The sequence below is a fragment of the Sander lucioperca genome, chromosome 10, assembly GCF_008315115.2.
Source record: "Sander lucioperca isolate FBNREF2018 chromosome 10, SLUC_FBN_1.2, whole genome shotgun sequence".
Taxonomy (NCBI): Eukaryota; Metazoa; Chordata; class Actinopteri; order Perciformes; family Percidae; genus Sander; species Sander lucioperca.
This window is the reverse complement of record NC_050182.1, coordinates 39,787,634-39,811,529: the sequence shown is the minus strand read 5'-3', so window position 1 is coordinate 39,811,529 and position 23,896 is coordinate 39,787,634. Positions and strand designations below refer to the sequence as shown.

The 23,896-nt window shown below is 41.8% G+C and overlaps 1 protein-coding gene across 3 annotated transcripts in view; it reads left to right on the top strand.

Moving 5' to 3' along the window:
* Positions 1-23,896, top strand: part of cdk14 (cyclin-dependent kinase 14) — a 246,282-nt gene that overhangs the window by 50,619 nt on the left and 171,767 nt on the right. Inside the window, exon 1 of one of the 3 annotated variants that reach the window (XM_031322849.2) lies at positions 11,301-11,566. The exons of 1 other annotated variant lie outside the window; for it this stretch is intronic. The gene's annotated coding sequence lies outside the window, so the exon portion shown is untranslated. Of the gene's footprint in view, positions 1-11,300; positions 11,589-23,896 lie in introns of those variants that run through there. One more of the 3 variants, XM_031322848.2, reaches the window with a different exon arrangement.

Here is a 23,896-nt window from a genome sequence, read left to right as displayed (position 1 = left end):
TTGTTGCATTGCCGGTATTTATTAAGATAATTCTAAACAGATTTCTGTAGTTCAAACAACTCGGAATTGTAGTTGAGAACGTCAGTTATAACGGCCCACGTATTAAAAAATTGTCGGGTTTAAATCGGGTTCGGGCTCATGATTACAGTTAATGTGTCGGGCTCGGACGCAACGTGCACGGGCTCGGGTAGGGTCGGGCTTGATTTTTTTGGGCCCGATCTAAGCTCTAAGCTGCAGTCACATTTAGTGCAAGCATTTAGCAAATTAGCACATATTTAATAGACAAGGCCTCATTTGCATAATTCAACATAAAAATTCAGAAAACTTGTAATACAAAAAATAATTGTCTTAATGTACGTGATCGACGGATTAGTTCTGTAATCTGATCTAATCTGATTGGACTAGTTAAAATATTGTCCATATTCACCTGCAGTGTCTCCCGTTAACATGGGCTGCAGTGGGAAACATCACCAATTTCAGTATATTTCAATACTTTCCACCACTTGGATCTCCTAGGACTTAAGATGTTATAGAGGAAGATTTTATGAGACCAGATCAGTTGAAAGAGGTTTTGTTGCAATTTGTGTGGGGTCATGTTGCATTATGCCTGTACTAATTGAGTAAATCCTCCATGTGACAGCAGGACTGCACATTTTACTATTGAAGCTTCCTCCTGCTCTCACTGTGTCAGCTTGAGCCCCAGTAAAATCAAGACAGAGCTCTTTCTCCATCTGTGGTTGGCACGTGTATTTCTATGTTGGCTAATAAGTGAACATGTATGGTACGTGCCCCACTTTCCCAGCATTGAACGCTATCTCCACCAGCAGTTACCAGTTTCTCTTCACTGACCACTGCCAAGCAAAGAAGACAGGCTACACCCTCCTACAACAGCAATGGCTGCACCTGATTGGACGAACGCTTCATGTGGGGCTCCTGGATTTCAAAACCGACCATAATGGCGGCTCGTTTGGAATACGATCTCTTATTTTCCGAAAAAAAAGTTCACCGAAACGTGTTTCTGAAAACATAAGAGAGAAATAGGCTGCAGTTGCTGAATCTGTCTTCATTTCGGATCGTAAACGGCGAGCCGCTCCTCATTCGCATGAAGTTGCCTGGATTCAACTTTATGCAAATGAGGAGCGGTTGTCACATTAGGCAGTGTTATGGTCTGAAGGCATGGCAGAAAAAGGCTGACAGCCAGACAGAGGGTCCATACATGCCTGAGCTGACCTCACCACCATGCTTCATTAAGCCCATTTCCTGTTCTGATAAAAGTTGGAGAAAACTTCACTCTTAACTCTTAAACTCTTAAAAGCTGTTTGATATGGACAGTGAAGTGACACATTTACCTTTTTATATTATGGCCAATTCTAGATACTTTAAAGTCAATATTAAAAGTCTTTCTGGGCTGTTGGAGGGTGGGTCAGGAGTGATATCATATCTGATGTATTTGCTTATGATCCCTCCCAAATGATGATGCCTCAGGGAACAAAAATGTGTGTAAAATACCAGAGGATCATGAGACTGTTAGTCATGTTATTATCAGGACTCACGTTATGCTGAATAGCCTTTATGACTCTGAGGGCCTTTCCCATTTCTCAGTTTGTGCATTCTCGATTCCTCTCCTCGGTTCCTCTCCTCGATTCCTCTCCTCGAGTCTTAGTCCCGCCCACAGGAGATTGGAGCCGAGGAGTCGAGGAAGAGCCGCGAGGAGCGGAGTCGAGGCGATATCCATTTAACAAACACGAGGCATCTCTGCCTCCAAGCTGTCATTAAAAGCCACGTCAATTAAATATGACGAGCAGCACCACTGCATCAGCTGTCTATCGTTCTGTCATACGCTGCATTTTAGGATCTCTGTCAGAGGAGCAGAAGTGTTCATGACCAGTTCAATTCACAACGTGGATGAGAATGTACGGGGGTCGTATGTTTGTATTTGTTGTATTTAACACACATACATAGGCCTATATATTTATAATAGCCTTTGGCCTACATGACTATACATTTAGTGTAAAACACTAAAATGTTTGTATGAAAAGAACTATACAAATATGAAGGCTATGCATATATTATATACACACAACACACTCTGTCTGCGTGGATCGGCTCTTTATCCGAATAAGCTTAACATCCACCACCTTCCACCCACCTGAATGAATTATTTTCTCTGATTTAGAGACCCGCATGGACGTTTAACCCTCGGCCTGCCCTGCAGGCTCCGTTTCTTTTTAAATGATGTATTGTATTAATGTGTTAGTGTTTTCTATAACAATTTATTTTAATGATTAGAGATGCTGTTCCATGCACGCAGAAATGCAACTGCAGCTGATATCGTCGGATGTCTGAGCAGCAAAACTAACTGTAGTTATATAAACTGGACAGAGTGAACAGAACTAGACCTTTTAGATTCTGAAATAATCCTAATGAAGTTCCATTGCTGTTTCTCCAGCTTCTCTCAGACGATCTTACAAATGAAATACTTGTCATATCACGATATGCAAAATCTAAGACGATATCACGATATCGATTTATATGGATGTATTGCCCAGCCCTAGCCCCAAACCGTTCAGTGTTAATAAACCAACATAAGCATTTTAAAATGAATTCTTTGAGGCACAGGAAGCCAGTGTAGAGACTTCAGTACTGGAGTGATGTGATCCACTTTCTTGGTCTTAGTGAGGACTCGAGCAGCAGCGTTCTGAATCAGCAGCAGCGGTCTGATTTTTTAAGGGGTTTATGGTCATGAACATACTGTCTTGGGGAGAAAAATACATAAAAGAATTATAAATCTGTCTAGAACTTTACCCATCTATTTATCTCAGGTCTTTGAAGGCTCATTGTACCAACCTGTAGGAGACTCATTGCCATCTGCTGGCCAAGCTGAGCCTTAATTTCTGTCAATGTGCCATCATTTCCAGCACTGACAAAAAAAACAACCAGCCAGTGAACCCACACCAACCCTTTTACATGTGTTTCTTCCAGAGCAGCAGTTATTCCAGCTGTTACCTCAGCACAGAGACTGATTTCAACAATCAAGGCTATGTGAGACATTTCTCTCAACACAGTGCGTGAGTCTGTTAGCATCAGTGCCCCAGCAGCCAAGTATTCTTCACTCTACACGAGTCATAAAAGCTGCAAGGCTACATGTAGTTCAGAGTCAAGCTAAGGTCAATCCAACTTTGGAAGTCACACTTCTACAGCACGGCACACTTTGGAGACTTTGGCACTTTGTGCCGGTTCACTACAGTAAAATGTAAGCGCTAATCTGAGGGGCCTGGAGCAGTGTGCTTAGTGATGAATAGGGATTATAGTGCTTCTTTAAATGCTGCAGTAGCTCTGTCTGTTTGATGTGCTGGCATTGTGCTGCGGCTGATTTGCATTCCGATGCTCGGCGGCGGCACAAAGCCGCGGTTTATCCCTCGCGGCAAGAAAACAGCAGACTGATGAGCTGTTTGACCACCACTATGAAGAAGTAATTGTCTGAAGGTTTTATGAATTAGCCCTAAATTAATTGCACCGCTGAGCTCTTGAGGCAAGATTTTTCCAATACGCAGTTCTATTTCTGAGTGGCTGTGTGTGTGATGTGTTTGTGATTTGGTCTGCTCCTCTATTGATCTGCAGGGCCCAGAGGTGGCGGGCAATGTGGAGCGCACTGCAGAATAACAATGACAGAGTGATGGAGGGGCAACATGGACACTCTCTCTCTTCTGGAGAGAAGCCAGAGGCATCAGCAGGATCCTAAATCCTGATACACACAGATGTGCTATCTGAGTTCAAGGGGAATTTAGGCCAAGCAAGGGTGTGAATATTATTGAACATTTGTCCACATGCACAATAGGGCTGCACAATATGTTTTTTTATCATCAACGCAATATCAACTGGCGCAATATACTAAGATGGTCCGATACCATTTTTTTCTTCCCGATTCCGATACCTGATTGCGTATCGGCCGATACTGAGTACCGATCTGATATGGGTGTGTCATATATTGTATTATGTTTTAACATCTGTATACCACTATCCCTGTATAGATGTGATATGATTTCTATCTTTGTTGTCGGTCTGGCTCAGGTTAAACTCTTTGTGAAACATGAACAAACACAAACAATGAATGCCGTAGAACCTTCCTTATTTATAGTTTGACAGTGAGTCATAACGGAAAAAGAACATACAGTATATAAACTACTTTAAATAATATTATCTTCGAGTCTAAATTACATGGTATCGGTTCGGTGCATTAGCTCCAGTACTCGCCGATACCGATACCAGTATTATAGGCAGTAACAGATGCTTTTCTGATGCTGATACTGATATCGGTATCGGAACATCTCTACAATAAACACATCGTGAAAGGCTGCGACATATCGCGAAAGACACTCAGAGATATTTTAGTGTTAGTTGAAAGAAAATATCAGCAGAAAACTGCACTTTAAAATGTAACTCATTCTTTTTTTAGTGGTACCTTTTTATATTCAATTCAAAGAATGTTGGAAATGATTTCCTTTCATTCGTTCTAAATTCGAAAAGCAATGAGTTATATTTTAGCAGAATACTGAAAGCAGTAGAAATGCAAAAATGAGCACACTTTAATATCTGTTTATTTGTTGCAAGTAATATCCTTATGGCGATATTCAACAACGTTATCGCATATCCCATATTTCCCTCATATCGTGCAGCCCTAATGCACAGACACACATGCGCACATAAACACACACAGACTCTGAAAGCCGTGTAAACAGCTGGAGCGCTGAGCACAGCAGCTGGGGGCTTCATCCTCTCTAGGTCATTCACTTCTCCGTCATGGCCAGCATTAAGTGGATATGGTGCTTCTGCGGCATTATTCGCTTTTGTCCTTGTCAGTCGATTGGCACTTTCCTCCGAGAGGTATGTGGCGGTTAGATGTGTTTGGGCTTTTTTTATTTTATTTTTTATTGACGAGGATGAGTGAAGGTCAGCAGCAGGCCGAAACTCACTCATACATATCCGCTGTAGCTTCTGTGACACACTCTTTAAAGAATCTGACTCAGTGTGCCTGCGCCCCGTGCAGGGTGTACCGCCAATTATTCCATGCAGGCAGCGTGAGGTAGGATGTGTGAACACACCGGGCTCATTTTAATAGCCACCTGAGGCGGACCCCGCCTCTTGGATCTCACTCTGGACTTTTCCTGTTCAGGTAACTGAATGTCGGTGTGCACATACAGCTGCTGTTTACGTGTCACATTCCTATTCTGATCACATGTGTTTACCCACTGTATATTCAATGTGTTTAAACATATTTATTCACCCTGTCACATACAGTATAGTCTATATCGACGACCTTTCATATCCGGGATTGCTCCGGTGCCGCCGGAAGTTCCGCCGAATGTCCCTCATTTTTGGCCGGATGTCTGTCACCTTCCTCTTTCTTTGTGTTGGCGTTCTAAACTCTGGTGGATTTCTGAGGACTATGGTTAACTGCTCCTCAGATCTCTGCAGGGTAAATCCAGACAGCTAGCTAGACTATCTGTCCAATCTGAGTTTTCTGTTGCACGACTAAAACTACTTTTGAACGTGCACATGTTCCACCAAAACAAGTTCCTTCCAGAGGCTATTTTGCAGGCTTAGCACCGCCAGAGATGATTGTGATTGGTTTAAAGAAATGCCAATAAACAGAGCACGTTTTGCTCCCATCCTGGAATGCTGTGTGGACTAGCCAGACCTTCCTCTGCAGCACTATAGAGGAAGGTCTGGACAATACAAGACTAGGTCAGAGCAGACACAAGAACAAGCAAGTGTTCAGCTCAGAAGAAAGCATGTGGCTGTTCAATCAGAGCTGTGTCTGCTCCACATATGAGCTCTGTGTTACCAACCATCAAGGACCAAATTCCACTGAATGAGTCTTTGATAGATCTATCGATATGAGTCTCCTGCCATGCGGGCTACTGTTTAATGAGGCAACATCTCAGTGGTTGCTTTATGTGTGGTCTGTGGCCTTTGGCTGTGTACACACTCTCGCTGACTTTGAGCAAGTTGACTCAAACACTTTTGGTGTAAATCATGTGGACGATTATGCTTTCATTTCACAGATACAGCAGTGGAAGAAGTATTCAGATTCTTTACTTAAGTAAAAGTACTAATACCACACTGTAAAAAATACTCTGTTACAAGTAAAAATTCTGCATTGAAAATGTTACTTAAAAGTATGTAGGTATCGTCAGAAAAATGTAGTTAAAGTATTAAAATTAAAAGTACTCAATGCAGAACTCTCCTCCCATTGTAGAAAGTGTAAATGATCCAAACAGTTGTGTGTTTAATGGTCTAATCATCTCAGCTGGACTTGTAGGACGTTATATTGTTGGCTAGTTTACTTTATAATAAAACATCAGATTTTATAAACTACATGTGTTTTGTGTACAGAAGTCTTAATGTGTAAAGTAACTAGTAACTAAAGCTGTCAGATGAATGTAGTGGAGTAAAATGTTCAATATTTCTCTCTGACGTGGCATGAAAAGAAAAGACTCAAGTAAAGTACAAGTACCTCAACATTTGTACTTAAGTACAGTACTTGAGTAAATGTACTAGGGGTGTGCAAAAAAATCGATTCATATTCGAATTGCGATTCAAGCTCTACAGATTCAAAATCGATTCATAGAATTCCAAAAATCGATTCATATTTATTTTTATTTTTTTTTAAATTGTATGTCTACTGAAATCACATGGGGAAAGTAACTACATTACATACTGTGAATCGTTCTTTTAATCGAAAATCGATTTTGAATCAAATCGCGAGCCTAAAAATTGATATCGAATCGTGACATTTTCTGAATCGTGCACCCCTAAAATGTACTTAGTTACATTTCACCACTGCATATATATAGAAGGCTTACTTGATTCTATACACATGTTGAAGGCGCTTTTATTCCTCCACAAATGAGCGAAAAAAGGTGTATTTTAGACTGTTTGGCTCTGTATGTACAGTAACTCCCTACCCCTCCCATCACCCTAGTTACCCGTTCACAGTATATGTGTGAACGAATGTGTCTGTGTTACCTGCTTCCGGATAGAGTTGGGAAGGTGTGCAACACTGAATAATGAATGTCCTACAGGCTTTTTCCCCCACTATTCTGCACCTTGCTTGCACACATTTAAAGTGTGTGTGTGTGTGTGTGTGTGTGTGTGTGTGTGTGTGTTGTCAAGATGCAGATAATCTCCTCTGCTGTTTTTTACGGTTTCAACCAATTGCTGTCTGCTATGGCTTGGAAATCGACTCCGGTTTAGATCCCATCTGAGTCTTATTGTGAATTTCACACCTTTCTGGCTCACTACAACACAATAGACATGGCGTGGTTCCTGTGGCAACAGGCCTGTCAGTCAAGGTCATCCATGACAGAGAGAAAGACAGCGCAGAGAGTGAGACTGTGTGAGAATGCGAACAAAGGAAAAGTCTCCTCTATCCGATGATTAGTATTTTGTAGCGTGAAGGAGCGTGACATGATTTGGGCAGCTTGTCCTGTGTGTGCGCTATTGAATTGAGGAAACAGGTTATGGAGGTGTTCTCAAAATACACGTTGTGACGCACACACTGCTCCCGTACCACATTATACCATGTTATATTTGAAGTGATCATCATTAAATTCCATTCTCTATCGTTGGTGTAGTGCTTTTAAAGTATTACTTTAGGAGTGTCATGATTTTGATTTTAAATCAAAATGAGCTTTCGATCACGACTATCAAAATCAAAAGCATTATCTGCGATTTCTCCAGTTTTTTTTCTCTCTCTTCACCCGCCTACTTGTGCACATCCGAAGAAAACAGGTGGTAGCTGGTAGCATGCAGCTAAAGACACAGGGTAACATTAGCTAACCGGCTGGTAGCATGCAGCTAAAGACACAGGGTAACATTAGCTAACCGGCTGGTAGCATGCAGCTAAAGACACAGGGTGACATTAGCTAACTGGCTGGTAGCATGCTGCTAAAGACACAGAGTAACATTAGCTAACCGGCTGGTAGCTAAAGACACAGGGTAACATTAGCTAACCGGCTGGTAGCATGCAGCTAAAGACACAGGGTAACATTAGCTAACCGGCTGGTAGCATGCAGCTAAAGACACAGGGTAACATTAGATAACTGGCTGGTAGCATGCAGCTAAAGACACAGGGTAACTTTAGCTAACCGGCTGGTAGCATGCATCTAAAGACACAGGGTAACATTAGCTAATCGGCTGGTAGCATGCAGCTAAAGACACAGGGTAACGTTAGCTAACCGACTGGTAGCCTGCAGCTAAAGAAACAGGTTAACGTTAGCTTAACTTTTCCAGACACAATGGCCACTGCCGGAGTCGAAGATGACGGAGAAATAACAGAAAACCCTCCTGCTTCCCTGAAGTCACCGTGGCAAAATGTTGCCTTCCCCGTGATTGAGTTATGGAAACAAACTTCGAAGTTAAGCATGTGGGCTTCGACGGGTCTCCGTGGAGCAATCAGGTGCACCTTGTTAAATCAATGGTGTAATCAATTGCACCTTGTAAACTCTGAGAAACTTAAACTGTTGTTGTAAAGTATCCTTCTGCCATCTCGTGGCTCTTATTGTGGCATTGCTGGGGAAAAAAAGTTTGAATCGAAAATTAGATTAAATTGTAACCTTAAAACTAAAAGTCCAAACGAATCGAGGATTTGGAGAATTTAACACCCGTATTTTCACATATTCATACATTCATCTGTCTTTGCCTACTGGTTAGGCTTGGGCTGGTGTAAACATTTTCGAAATGGGTTTGATATCAAGCCTAACACCGGACCAGACCGGTATACTGAATTTTACCACTTGGTGTACTTGTCTCAGCCACTGCTGAGTGAGACTGATAAGAGAGCACGGAATGAGAGTGTAGCAACTCCAGTCCACATAGTGGCGGTAATGCACCTCTAAGCCATGACCTTTTCCTGCAGTGGAAAGCTTTACACTTTGCCTCGTCTTTTTCAGCTCACTTCTTTGTCTTGAAATCCTAAATGTTTCCGTTTCGGCCGCGCCGAGTTTTCTTTGAGACTAACTCTGCCATACATCGTCTGGTCAGCCCAAAAAACCCAAGACTGGAAACACAACCAATCTTTTCTGTCACTGTGAAAATGTACTATCCCAGCGAACACAGCGAGAGTTTGAAAATGCGGGCCCATGTTAACGTTAGTCTGCACACAAGTTTTGTCCAACGTCCTAGTGGCTCTTCTGCTGTTAGCAGCGCTAGCGGGGCTGAAAAACAACAATCATGTCGTCTTTTGCGACCATTGCCCCATATGAAAAGTGAATGTGATAGTAGTCACAACTTTTTTTTTTTTATTATTATTTGCATTTACATTACTAACTTGTACTGCTTTGTTAAGGCATATAAAGCATGTTTGCAAAGTTAAATGTTTACATTTAGATGTTATTCAATATATTCTTTTATCACAAAATTTATTCTAAACCAAGCCATGTTTGCACAGTTAAATGTTACATTATGTTATTCTATTTTTTATGTTAATAAACTATATTCTAAAGGTTAACTGATGAACCTTCTGGTTTCTTCAGGCTTCAGTCATTATCATGAAACTCTTCAAACTGGCAGCATTATCAAATTATATATCGTGATAAATATCGATATTGATCAACATTACCAACCCTGCCTTTAAGCTACTGAAAACCTGATTTGCTTCAGAAAACAGCGATGCTATTGAGAACTAGTTAAACTAAATATTCTACTGCTTAACACTGCTTGCAATACAAGTTGGATTTAGCGCAGTAGCGGCGCCGGCACAGGTTGCTAATGTAGGCTACTTTTTAATCTGCCGGAAGGTGTCATAGTGACAAATGCCGGTGCAACCGGTTAGCATAAAAGGAAACCGGTTTAGCTTCATATGCTGGACCGGACCGGTGAAACCGGAAATTGACCTAACTCTACTAGTGGTTGTTAGGAGAAATGGCATTGTCTTCTCTCTGCCGTGCTGCTAGACTGTTAAACATACTGTATTGTTGTGGTGGTGGCTACACCTTCCAGACATTTCAATTCATCCGTATTGGATCCACACTTTCATGGGGATACAAGCAAATGACTTATCTACAGTTTTGTTTCATTCAGTGTTTCTCTCTCCAGCCAAAGGCTCTCTGCTGACGCCCATAAACGTCCCGCACACAGCAAAATAAGAAGAAAAGAGAAAAGCCAGGCAGAGGGCAGGCTCTTTGCAGATATAGACACTGCCACACACTTCTAATCAGTCATAAGTGATGATTGAAAGGGATTATTTGTGTATTAGTCTATACTATATTGTAGGGCTGGGAAATATATCGATATTATATCGTGTCTTAGATTTTGGATACCGTAAATAGTTATATGGTAAGTGTTGTCTTTTCCTGGTTTTAGAGGCTGTATTACAGTAAAGTGATGTCATTGTCTGAACTTACCAGACTGTTCTAGGTGTTTTATCACAGTATTTGCCTTTAACCACTTTGTCATTATATCCACATTTTTGATGATTATTTATCTAAAATCTAATTGTGAAAATATTTTGATGTCGATATTAAAATATCGTCGCAATATCAGCATCAATGTATTTGCTCAAGAATACTGTGATATCTGATTTTCTCCATAACGCCCAGCCCTACTATATTGTTTTTTTTAGTAAAATATGGCATATTATACCTTCAATAGGTGAGATAAAATACACTTAGTACATTATAAAATGAAAGGTTTCAGACAAAAAGTCGTCAAATATATTATTCAGATAGAGATCAAAAGCATCAATTTGGAAAACAGTCAATGTGTGCATGTCAGTAGAACCTGGGGTTGAATCTATTAGTTTTAAAAGGTGCTGCACGCTAGTTACTCCTCTCTCCTGCCATATTTGGGAACAAAACCAATTTTTACTGAGTGAGGTCATAGATGATGAGGAGGGTTTAATGCGTTCTTATCGTAGAATCTTATAGCACTACTCGGTGCTTTGGGCTGCCCAGGCACCCAGGTTTCAGATTTCATCTGAGGTGCTGCAGCAGCCCAGTGAGGCAGAAAAAAACAAGCCAGGTCTAACGCAGCTCATCTTCACTTAGCTTAGCTCAGCTCACATTCACACACATTCGTGCCGAAGCTGCATCACTGTAGCCTCAGCTGCTAGCTGCTAGCTGCTGCTGCAGACACTGTTTTGCTTCCTTACACTCATCCGGCCTCTACCATCTCAGCTGAGCGAGGGGGTCCTCTAGGGTTTCAGGATGTCCTTGCAGACTTTTTTCCCTCTCACGTGCTGCATCGCACCCATTCTCAACCCCTCGCAACCTCCCCTCTTTGTCCCTCTTGAGCCACGAGCTCACAGTCTCTCAGGGCTGTCGGCCAGAAACAGCGCCGCCTCCTAATAGTCTCGGCCGCCTCAGGTTTCACTCCCCCCTCTGATCATAGTACAATCTCATCATTTCCAGCTTGCAAAGGGAGCGGAAGAGAGGGAAGAGAGAGAGAGCGAGAGAGAGAGAGAGAGAGAGAGAGAGGGAGAGGGAGGGAGGGAGATGTTTTGAGCTGGTTTGCAGGGAGAGAGGTTGGCCTGAATGCGTTCTGTCTGCTCTTCAGAGGCATCCAGGTGAGCTGTTTCCTCCTGGAAGGTAAGAGGAAGGCTGAGATTAGTGCTTATTCTGTCCTGCATCCCTTGCCACTACCCCTCACCCCCCCCACCCCCTTCTTCCCTTTGCTTTGGATACATAGCTTCTGTTAGCGTGTGTTTTTGAGCGTGAAGATTCTTCCACAGACTTACCACACACCTTGTACGAGGCGATGTGCAGATGCGCAGGCATGTCAGTATATGTGCATTAATAGGGCAGATATCGGTTGTATATATGCATGCATGGTGTGTGTACTTGTGTGTTATGTTTTTTTGGGGGGGTGGGAGGGCAGGGTGATGATAAGCTTTCATGTAGCATGACAGCTAGAAAGTGGATGGCCCACCTGAGTCTCAGTGTGAGGATGTGACGAGAGACTCTAGGGATAGGAAGGAAGTAGCGGGAAAAGGGAGAAGGCAGTGTCTGTGTGTGTGTGTGTGTTTAGCTCTATCTGCAGTTTTTTGCTACAAAGTCTCATTGTTGCCTTCTGTCTGACACAACATCAGCACTGCCACCACACACACACACACACACACTCACCCCTCCACTCACAACAACCACCATCGCTGCCACACATCCCTTCTGTGCTAATAGGTAGCATTTCCGTTTGTGGTGGTGGAAATGGGAGCTGATGTTTACTGGTCTAATGGACGGGATGCTCTGCTGCAGCATTTTCCTGCTCACTCTACAATATGTCGTCCTACTTTGGGCAAATTTGCTACACACTCGTCTTTTCCGAGCCCAGAGGGATGGAATGTGGGCACTGTGGGGAGGACGAGGAAGAGAGACGGGGACAGGCCGTTTACCATCTGTGGCAGCTTCTCGTGGACGCTTAGAAGAGCTTTCTGCAGGGCCATATGCAGCTTCTTGGGAAGGCAGCAGGCCAGGCTGTTAGGAAAGAGAGACAGAGACGGAATAACGAAGGAGGGCTGAAACAGGAGGAGTGGAGTGTCAGGGTGTCGTGTTTGAGACAGAATAAGTGTTGTCAGGATAGTGGGCCAATTCTACAGTAGTGTCCTCTTAGCTGAGAAGCAAAGCAAAGCCTCAGTAAATTCTTTTACTTTGTTTTAATTATATCAAATCTGTAGCCTTGCAACGCCTGCCCACAATTTCCACTTCTTTCATCATGGCCCTGGCACGGTGTGTGGGGGGACACATGTAATTTCAAGTAGGCATTCTAATAGATAAGTGACAGTTCTTAGCCTTAAGGTTTCTGTATGCTCCACACAAACTAGGTTGTACAAATTGTCGTCCGTCCGTACCTGTTTTGAATGGCAGCCCAAAACCCTGCCGCCATATTCTCCTCCTGGCTGCTTCCCACTGTCTCCCTGATCTCTCTCCAAGAACTACATTTTTTTTTGGCTTGATGCAATGAATCACACCAGTAGCAATAAGCATTGTGTGGATAGGATAGTTCCTTGAAAGAGAAGATCAAACCCTGCTTACTTTCCCATCTATACTCCTGGCCTATTACTGTTTAAAGTGGGCGTGATTGTTGGATTGTCTGATTTGGAATGTTACATTGGGCCATTTGAAATGGGGGGTTCCAAAGTTCTTTTTTGACAATCTGCTACATACTTTCTTTGAAGCATACCAATGAAACCAATGATTTCCAAACTTTTTGACTTGTGACCCTGTCAAAATGACCATGAGCTTGTTTTCACTGCAGGAACTTTTCCAGGAACCCAGAAACCATTTCAAGAACCAGATACTAAGTTTACATCCTCTGCAATAGTTTCTAGTGTACCTGCTCTGGAGGTAGTACTTTCTGATAGTCTGGAAATTGGGTGGACTTTGCATTAGTGAACTTTGTTCATTGGTCAAACAAAACCCTGTGGCTCCTACAACTCGTCTACAGTTTTAGTGACAGAGTAGGCAGCACTGTGGGTCACTAGTGACAATTTTAGGGCATGGAATAGACTTTTCTTGTACTGGTTATTGACGTTAGAAACAAAGTTAGGCAGTCTGTAAGGACCTTTTGTCAAAGGTTACATATTACTATGAGCTGTGAGCAGTTTATCCAAAGCAGTTGGGAACCACTGATCTAAGCACTACTACCTATAGTCGACTGACTGGGCAGGTTTCAAACTATTATTCTCAGTCGATACCATCATGGATGTTTTCCAGACTAAAATCACATTGTGGAAACTGAGCGGCTGAAAGTAGGCTGGCTTTGTGGTGCTGTATTCAAGCAGCAAATTGTTGAAAGCAAAGGTTATCTTCCTCTGTATTCATACCAGCTCTCTGTTTTGATCTTGTCCTCGATGTAGTGTACCCTCCAAGGCATGTTTTGCTTGTCTCCTGTAGAGGTTACTACTAACTGGAATACTTCATCAAATGAATCCAGAGGTTCAGTGCTGGCTCCTGGAAGGAGAGGTCAGGTACTAACAAAAGATGCTTTAATTCAGATGCATTTCCCCAGAGATGGAGTCAGTGGCACAAGGTGTGATTCATATCAAGTGGCTACAAAATGAAGGTGTTTGCTTAAGTGGCACTTGTGACAATGAGTCAGCAGTGAATGCCCAACTAGCCCTGTGATCCACATCCAGTTAATGCCATTTTCTTACGCTGATTTCATGTGGACACTCTTCTGTAACATCTCAACATGAGACACTAAGGACTACACAGTACTGCATCCTAATGACTGTCTATGGATGGAACTCTTGGTTGGTCCACCATTTTGACCTAGAATGGAATATCTCAACATAATGGTTTGCCATAAAATGTGGTACAGCCATTCATGCTCCCCTCAGGATCCCAATGTGATTGATACTTTGGTTTATGACAAAATACTTGCAAAACTAATGGTATTCCCATCGGCCTCACCTTGTACTTCTTTTACTGTGTTTAATGCTAATGTTTGCATGCTAATACCCTAAACTAAGATGGTGAACCGGGTAAGCATTTGTGATTGTGTGCATGTTAGCATGTTGAGGTCAGCATTGGGCTCAGTTGTGCGTGACTGTAGACCCCGTCTTGTTTTGTTGAAAATGTTTTGATCTTCAGCATTGCACGACCTTAAAACAATCTAAACACAATGTATTTAAAGGGAAACACATTTTTACATACTATGATCAGTTCACCATGGGGAGCACTATTCAGCCTGTGAAAGTTTAATGTATGATGTACTGTATATTGTAAAGCTGTGCCTCTGCAGGAGCTTTGTCTAGTCTGAGAAAAACACCTTGCCCGATGATTTCATCAGGGTTATCTCAATTTGGGCTATGAAAATACTCATTTACAATGGGAAGCTAGTGTTTCAAACTGCTGGTGGTGTGGAGCAGGCAGTTACTAGCAGGTGTTACAAAAAAAAAGATGCTTTCAGTTTGCATTATTGGCAATGTATGAACCAGTATAACCCATATTGGAATCTTGGCCTAATTGATTTTGACCATTATTTTTGTAATCTGTCTCCTGTGAGTATGGAACCGTATTCAATTGCAATACTAAATCACACCTTTAATCATATGTAAGTGTATAGATGTGTATAAATATGAAATACATAGTACAGGTGAATGTGTTGCAGACAATCTGTAAATGAACTAGCTAACGTCAACAATTGACTAACAATGATGAATGGTATGGCATATGGGAAACTAAATACTATTTGTATCCATGTTTCTGTTTGTTTCCTATCTCGACCCCCAGAACAGTACATTTAGTTCACTGTAAGAGAAAAGCAGTGATGCTGGAATTGCAAGAATTTTTAAAGTAACTTTAGAAGCCAGACTTAAGCTAGTTTATACCGCGGTGCCGTATTGCCTACTTGCTAGAACGTTTCCCAAAAGCGTTGGGAAGCGCTGTCAGAAGTGGTTCCTTTAGCCCAATGGTTACTGCTTAAAGTTCAGCACAGTGAACTCTGTGCGGCAGAGCAGAATATGTGCGTGTTCAAGTGGGCCGCAACCGCTTCATACCCCTACCACCGTGATCAAAACCGCTTCCCATCTGCCGACTTCCCCTCATTGAAATGACTTGAGGCGGCAAATTACTGTGGGGCGATGTGAAAGCCCCTTTAAGTGATGACAACTTATTCTGATGCTTTTCCAGCTTAATGATGCATCCAAACGCTGTAATAAATCTCAGAGAAGCCCTTGTCTTTAGGGAGACAGAATGAGAAAATTGCCACCAGCATTGTAACAAAGTGAAAAGTTTCTCTGTTTAACAAAGTATTGTCATTACAATGCTGTGCTCCTGCTTAAGTTTTATGAAAATGAGCGAGGGTAGAGGCTGTCAGGGCTGGTAAAATAGAAAAGAAAAGAAGTTGGTGGGGTGGAGGCTGAGGTAAGGTGCTGGCCAGGTGACAGCCATTCTCCTGAGTGACTGTGCGCTCTCATGAAGCCGGAAGTGCCGGGAAGCCAGCCAATTTAGTCATTTATATGTCGATGCTTTCTATTCTCCAGAATCCCAATCAAAGTCCAGCTGTACTAATCAATGGGAGGTAGAAGGCCTGGCTGAGTCACTAACTGGCCAGAACTTTTCCTCCTCCAAGTAGTCTGCTGGATCTCAGAAACCTCCTTCAGTCTGGGAGGGGAGGCTGCTGGCGGGTGACGGTCAATAAGTTTGAACTAGTACTGGGCGATATGGAGAAAATCAAATATCACGATATTTTTGACCAAATACCTCAATATTGATACGGCAACGATATTGTAGTGTTGACTATTGGTGCTTTCACAAAATATTTACACAATTAGATTTTTGATAAATAACCATCATAATGTGGATATAATGACTAAGTGGGTAAAGGCAAATAATAGAACAGTTACAACAGTCTGGTGAGTTCAGAAAATGACATCACTTTACTGTAATGCCGCCTTTAAAACCAGGAAAAGACAACACTTATGCCATATTACGATATCCAAAATCTAAGACGATATCTAGTCTCATATCACGATATCGATATAATATCAATATATTTCCCAGCTCTAGTTTGAACTGTGAAGCTCATTTGGAGTTATAACCACTGATACACATGGGAACAAATATAAGCAGTGACACAGTGATAAATGCATAAAATGGGGGATAAAACATGCTCCAAAACATGGTCCAGTTTGTGATCATCACAAAGCAAAACAACTGCCTGTACTTTCACAATGGTGCAATATGTTACAATTAAACAGAACTTAATTTACCACTGAGATCAATCAAACAAATCAGATTTACCTTATTTTACCCTTTATGACAGAAATCTGAGGGGAACAACTTACTTCATCAACTTAATAAGAAACACATTCTGATATATCCGGATTTGTTCCTGATATATCCAAAGTTGTTTCTGCGGTGATGTAGGTTTAGTAACAAAGATACACTATCTGGGGCATCAGTTGGCTTATTCCACCACATGTTAATTAAGAATTCCAAAATATCTTAAGGTTAGTGTTCAAAATGATGAATAGGCACAGCAGCAAAGTAACCAAAAAATGCATTTACATATTATTTTTTGCCGGTGCACTTAATGAGAGTGACTTGCAGTGAGGAGTCACATTGGCTTTGACAAGAGGCCAACGGAACTGAAGGATATTGGAAACTAGGTTGGTGTGTGCCAAAAAGGAAATTAGTGTATTCCATCACAAAATAACCTCTAAAATATTAAAACTCACAGATTAATAAATCTTATTCATGTGTATCTGTGTAGAGATTCATCACAATCCGAGTCCAAAGGCCAAGGTATGGGAACAGGTACATACCAAGTGTCTAAAGACAAAGGTTTTGTGTAGCTGTTCACAATGGCCATTGAACATCGTTCAAATGGAACAGCACTCTCTTTGGGTCAGTCTCCTCGAAGATATTCATGGTTTTACATGGAAAGTGACGAGAATTGGTGTGCAAAGATTCGAAAAACATAGCTCAAGAGAAAAGTTCAACCCTGCCTTCAGCAAAAATCTGTGATAATTGAATCACAATATAGAAATACAAACCTAATTTGCTGAAGTGTGGCTTTGAAAAGTGATTAGAAAGAGAATATTATTTGCAGTAATGCACTGTCTCATACTAGAGTCCAGTTCAGTCTTTATTTAGTACCAATTCGTTTCTCCTGTGATAATCCTTTTTTACATGTTGCTGTTGGGGATTACATTTGATTCACAGAAATAAGGTATTATTTGTACATTAAACCAGATAAAGTTAAAAGAACAGGAAAAGAGTAATGTGAACAGAAGAGTAATGTGGCGGGGTGTTTAAAGTAGCACAAATCAATATTTTTTTTTTACGTGAATTGATTAAATGACTACATGTGATGTGCTTATATTGATGAACCCACAGGGAATCAACACCTGACTCTACAGAGCGTTTTAGCATCTTTCAGCTCATTATTTGGTTTTACAACCCGCAACTTTAATGCTTTGGTTCAGTCCCACTACCAAGAAGCAGTGTTGTAGTCAAGACCACCAAAACTGAGACCAAGCCATCACCAAGACCAGAGTGTATCAAGACTGAGACAGAACCGAGACTTTGAGGGGTTGAAACCATAGACAGTAAAAGAATGGACACAGCTACGCCATATACTTCAACGGAAACCAGTGAAGTCACTTTTCCGGTGATGGCTGAGCGTTACTGAGCAGCCTCCAACTGAGCTTGAAGACGTAGATGTGACGTGAGCAACCTGTCTGAAAGTTGGAAGTCTTCTGGTAGCTGTGCCAAGAGAAATCTCAATCATTCCCAATCCTGCAGAGACGGAGAGCGTAGGTATATGTAAGGAGATAACATAGGCACAGGCTAATTATTGCTAACTAAAATGCTAGTTAACATTAGTAATTAAACTTAAACAGCTGATGTGAGTCGAAACTGCCTGAGAGCTTCTCCTGTACTATACGGTAATTCCTCTACTATGAGACAGTAAGTCGCGTGGTTATGACACAATCTAGACTAGACTATTCTAGACTATTTCTACAAAAACGTCTGCTACGGAGCCATAACGTGAGGTACAAGGTAATGGGGCCTTTTATACATTGTCGTGTTTCTTTAGAAATAAACAATGGACAAATAGAGTCTTTAAAAGCTTCAGATGTAAAGTTATTTGCTGTCAAAGTGACGCCAAAATGAATGGCAGTCAATGGAATGCTAACAGAAAGTGATGGCTTGTTAGCCTACAATCTCCCCATAGGAGGTACGCTTTCCAGATACTTGCTTACCCCCTTGGTTGAAACCGAGTCAAGACCAAGACCAGACCAGTGCGAGTCCAGCACTGCATGCCACAATAAAATGTGGAAAATGCTAACCATAGGCAAATTGATCTGAAAGATCAACATTCCCATGAAAACACCCACAGAAAAACAAATTAAGATTCTTCTTCATTCACCTCTTTTATTGCCATAAGTGTATCATGAGAAATGCCTTGATAAAATAATAAAAAGGCAGTCATGGTCTTGAAATAAAATCCAGAGTCCTCTTTATCTGAGACAAGACATAGTAAAAATGCGGCTAATTCCGAGACGAGACCGAGACCTTCAGGAAGTGCTCTTGAGACCAGTCTCGAGACAAAGACGTTAGAAACAAAGTAAGCCAATCTGTAAGGACCTTTTGTCAAAGGTTACATATTACTATGAGCTGTGAGCAGTTTATCCAAAGCAGTTGGGAACCACTGATCTAAGCACTACTACCTATAGTCGACTGACTGGTCAGGTTTCAAACTATCATTCTCAGTCGATACCATCATGGATGTTTTCCAGACTAAAATCACATTGTGGAAACTGAGCGGCTGAAAGTAGGCTGGCTTTGTGGGGCTGTATTCAAGCAGCAAATAGTCGATCTTCCTCTGTATTCATACCAGCTCTCTGTTTTGATCTTGTCCTCGATGTAATGTATCCTCCGAGGCATGTTTTGCTTGTCTCCTGTAGAGGTTACTACTAACTGGAATACTTCATCAAATTAATCCAGAGGTTTAAGAATTAAGATTCTTCTTCATTCACCTCTTTTATTGCCATAAGTGTATCATGAGAAATGCCTTGATAAAATAATAAAAAGGCAGTCATGGTCTTGACCAGTCTTGAAATAAAATCCTGAGTCCTCTTTAAGACATAGTAAAAATGCGGCTAATTCCGAGACGAGACTGAGACCTTCAGAATGTGCTCTTGAGACCAGTCTCGAGACCAAGACTGATCTCGAGTACTACAAGACTGGCAAGAAAGTAAACTTTATTAATCCCGCAGTTGGGGGTTTGGTGCTGTGCTCAATGAGGTGAACTGGCACCCTCTCCAGCTACCAGTCCACACTCCGTACTTGGTCCGTGCAGGGACTTGAACCGGCAACCCTCCAGTTACCAAGTCAAGTCCCCACAGACTGAGCGCCTGCCGCCCCAATTTCCCCAAATTCAGTGAAAGAGCTCTGATAAACTGTTACGGCAGCTAAGCTAACCTCGGCTGGTAGTACAAAGAAGCACAGCTACTAAAGGATAACCTAGCAGGTAACATGAATTATTGTCTCCTCTCTCTGCATGTTGAATTGAACTTGAGAATGAGACTAAGCTTGTCTGGATAAGTGTATATCTTTCGTACTTCTAGAGAGGAGATGTGCCGCGTTAACTGACTCACCCAGCTACTGGCTTCGGTGTGTCCGTCGTTGGGAGCGTGTCCGCCTTCCAGCATCCTCTCCATCAGGACTTTAACCAGCCCGCTCTCCGTGTGGTAGTTCAGGTTTTAAAAAGGTGTATCAACAACAAGTTGGGTTGTGGGTAACAAGAAAACTGTCCTTTTAAATTAGAAACATTTCAGTCGTGTTTATCTTTAAAGCGTGTGTGGCTTGTAGCTTCCGTGTGTCTGCTTCTGCCTCGCTGCCTCCCCACACTTGCAGTTCGGCTGGGGATGAATCAGAGTCACACACCAGGGTTTTTCCTGCATAGATGAATTTTGGCGCCACCAAAAGAGGTTTTAGCCAGCCCCAAAGGAAAATCAGTAGCACCAAAATGATAAGAATTGTGGCTAAAAATAGCAATTCAAATCCTCTCTCAACGTGTTTAAAAGCAATTTACCAACCATCACGGTTGGTAAATTTCGGAACATCAACTTGAATATGAGAACTAATCTCAGTTTTATCTCCAGAGTCGGGCTGTACTGGTCTCACCTGGGCATTTATCTAAATATTATTTATATTATTCGTTCAACCAGTTTTGTTAATTGGGGTTTTATTTACTCAAGCATAATATTCATTTTTGTTTAATTATTATTATTATTATTATTATTATTATTATTATTATTATTTTTTTATTTTTTTTTTTTAAACAGTTTTGTTAATTGGGGTTTCATTTACTTTAGTGTAATATACATTTTTGTTTATGAAATTGTCAGAAATAACAGGAAAATGCTTAGATTTCTGTCAAATAAGGTAACACAGACTCTTTGCCTTTACTCTACGCGGACCGATCATGCTTACTGTTGTGCTTAGTCACCCCCCAAAGGCCCAATCTGAGCCATAAAAAACCATGCACACCGCTCCACTACATGAGCCATATCAACAGTATGAGACATAAGGCAGCATGTACCTGCTGCAAAAACATCACTTAGTCCTATTGTTACTGAAATGTCACCACACTGACATGTCAGCTTACCCCTAAATCACATCTTCTTCTGTTTAACTGTCATTATTGTATCAGTAGGCTACATCATTTCTTTCCCTTCACCCATCTATAGTTTAAATCTCTGCAGACAGGCAGTGACCATGGCATCACACAAAAGCTGCTGTGTTTGAGTGCGCACCAGCTACACACACACACACACACACACACACACACACACACACACACACACACACACACACACACACCAAACACAAACACCTACATCTGCCATTTAAGAACACTGAAACAAAGGCTTGTGCGCTCCAGTAAGTGTGAATGGGAGGAGGATGAGTTGTTTTTTCCAGTCTCTCCTCTGGTGTATCGTCTCACTATCGTCTCAAGCCCAGAATGATGAGCCCAGGCAAGCCGATAGCCCTGCTTTGTCTCGGTGAAATGGAAATGTGTTTCACACAGTGAGTAAGCCCTGACTGGGCCCAGTAAATATTGCTGATAGCCGTGAGTTAGCAGAGCACGTAAGTAGGCTTTATGGCTGATTGGTCTTTTATGGCCTATGTGGTCCTTGTCATCCTTCAAGCCAATGTCATCAGTATCTACTTCTCTGGAGATAGTTGCATTAGCCTGGGCCTGCCCACTGTGTTACTGTCTACCTTTTCCATTACTGTATGACAACTCTAAGATAAGATACATCTTAAAAGATCCCTGGGGCAATGGGGTCACTGCAGCAATACAGAATAATTTTAAGATAGGAAAACATTGCAGTTTATCATCCCTAGTTTACGTGTGTGCATGTGTGTGTTGGTGGTGGTGGCAGAGGGGAATAGTAGTGATTAAAGAGGCTGTCCTTCAACCAGAATCGATATGGTGTAATTGCATCCGTGGCGGGGTTTTCCTGTCTTGGCGGGGTGTTTCCGACCTGGCAACAGAGGAAAGCCAGATGTAGCAGGAAATCCATGTTGGCATAAACCAATGAGCAAAATCTGCCTTCCTGTTACCCTTATTTGTCTTATTTGGACTTAAAGCTGCTTTATTTTCTTAATAGATTAATAAGAACAGTGGAGTATAGCTCCGTGAAGATGTTGCTGTGGGTTTGTTACTATAAGTGACCACTTTCACATAGGCCTACAAGTATTTATTTTAACCAGTGTTATGTAAGTATGTTGACAAGAATTCTACCAGAATTGCTTAAAGGCTCTGACACACCAACCCGACGGCCGACCGTCAGCAGAAAAGGCAGTTGGACTGATCAGTCGGCTCCCGTCTCTCAGAAAAATGTCTCGGAACACACCGAAGTGACACCGACTTGAGCGTATGTTTTGCGCGTGCGCGAGACGTAATACGTCTCCATAACAGCAGGCGGCGCTAATCTGTATTGTCGCCCCAAAAAAAACAAAAACGGAAATGACAGAACATCTCTCTAGACCGAGTAAACACAGAGCACTCTGTCGTCAGTCATTGTTTTCATCAGAGAGTGTTGATAGTAGTCAAGAAGGATCGTTGTTGTCATTACTCGCTGAACGGAAGAAAATACGATGGCTAGTAATAAGAAGATACTGGCGTTGTCAACTCTCGGGCTTCTTCTTGTGGAAGAAGCACTGATTCGCAAGTCAAGGGCTAGCACTCCACCAATCAGATTGGTCATTGAGTCCGACTGCCCACTGGCCGATTCAACAAGTCAAATCGGCCAAAATGGAATGCCGACGGCTCCTCCGACTGACGACGGCACGGAAGACACAGAACAGACTCGAGTCACCAACCTCGCCAGACTGTCCAACGGCCGATAATCGGGTTGGTGTGTCAGAGCCTTAAGGCGTATTTGTACATGGTCTCTGGATAGAACATAATTGGCTACTGTTAACACATATACTAATATTAAATTGCTTAGAGCTTACGGAAACAGAGATTTAAGAGTAATATGTCCAGGGGTGTCGGGATTCTCCAAATCTATGATTCGATTTGACTTTCAATTTAGGGTCACGATTCGATTCAATTTTCATTTTAAAAAAAACTTCTCAGCACCGATGGCAATGTCACAATAACAGCCACTAGATGGCAGAAGGGTACTTTACAACAACAGTTTGAGTTTCTCCGAGTTTACGAGGTGTAGCAAAGTTAACAAAGTAGTCTCCCATTGCCAGACCTATCTCCACAGCGCTGTGGAGTAACAGAATAGCTTCAGTCAACCGATTCGCATCGCTAGAATCGGGCCATCGTCTGTGATATCTGTGATAATCCAACCGATTACCCATTCGTATTGGTGAATCTTTACTCCCCTACTATTATCAGTTACATTTACAGTTAAGCAGTACATACTATACAGTAACCCAACAACAGACCAAGCACAGCATCTATCAGTATCCATGGTGACAGATGATGAATGAATGCAGAGTGCCCTCCATAGCCGTTAGTTTAAGATGATACGGGCCGGTTTGAGGAGATAATCTGCTCCCTGTCTAAAGAAGTAAGATAGTAATTGCAGGCAGTGATCGTTTCACAGTAATGAATAGATAATAGTTGCCTATACAGGGTTTTTCCTGCATAGAGGAATTTTTTGGCACCCCCCCCAAAGAGGTTTGAGCCAGACCCAAAATGATAATAATTGAGAATAAAAATAGCAATTCAAATCCTTTTCAAATGTGTTTAAGAGCAATTTACCAAACAACCATTGAACAAGCAGAGCATAAACTTGAATATGAGAGCTAATCTCCCTTTATCCCCAGAGTCAGGCTGTACCAGATTATTATTATTATTATTATTATTATTATTATTATTATTATTATTATTATTATTTTTTTTTTTTTTTAAACAG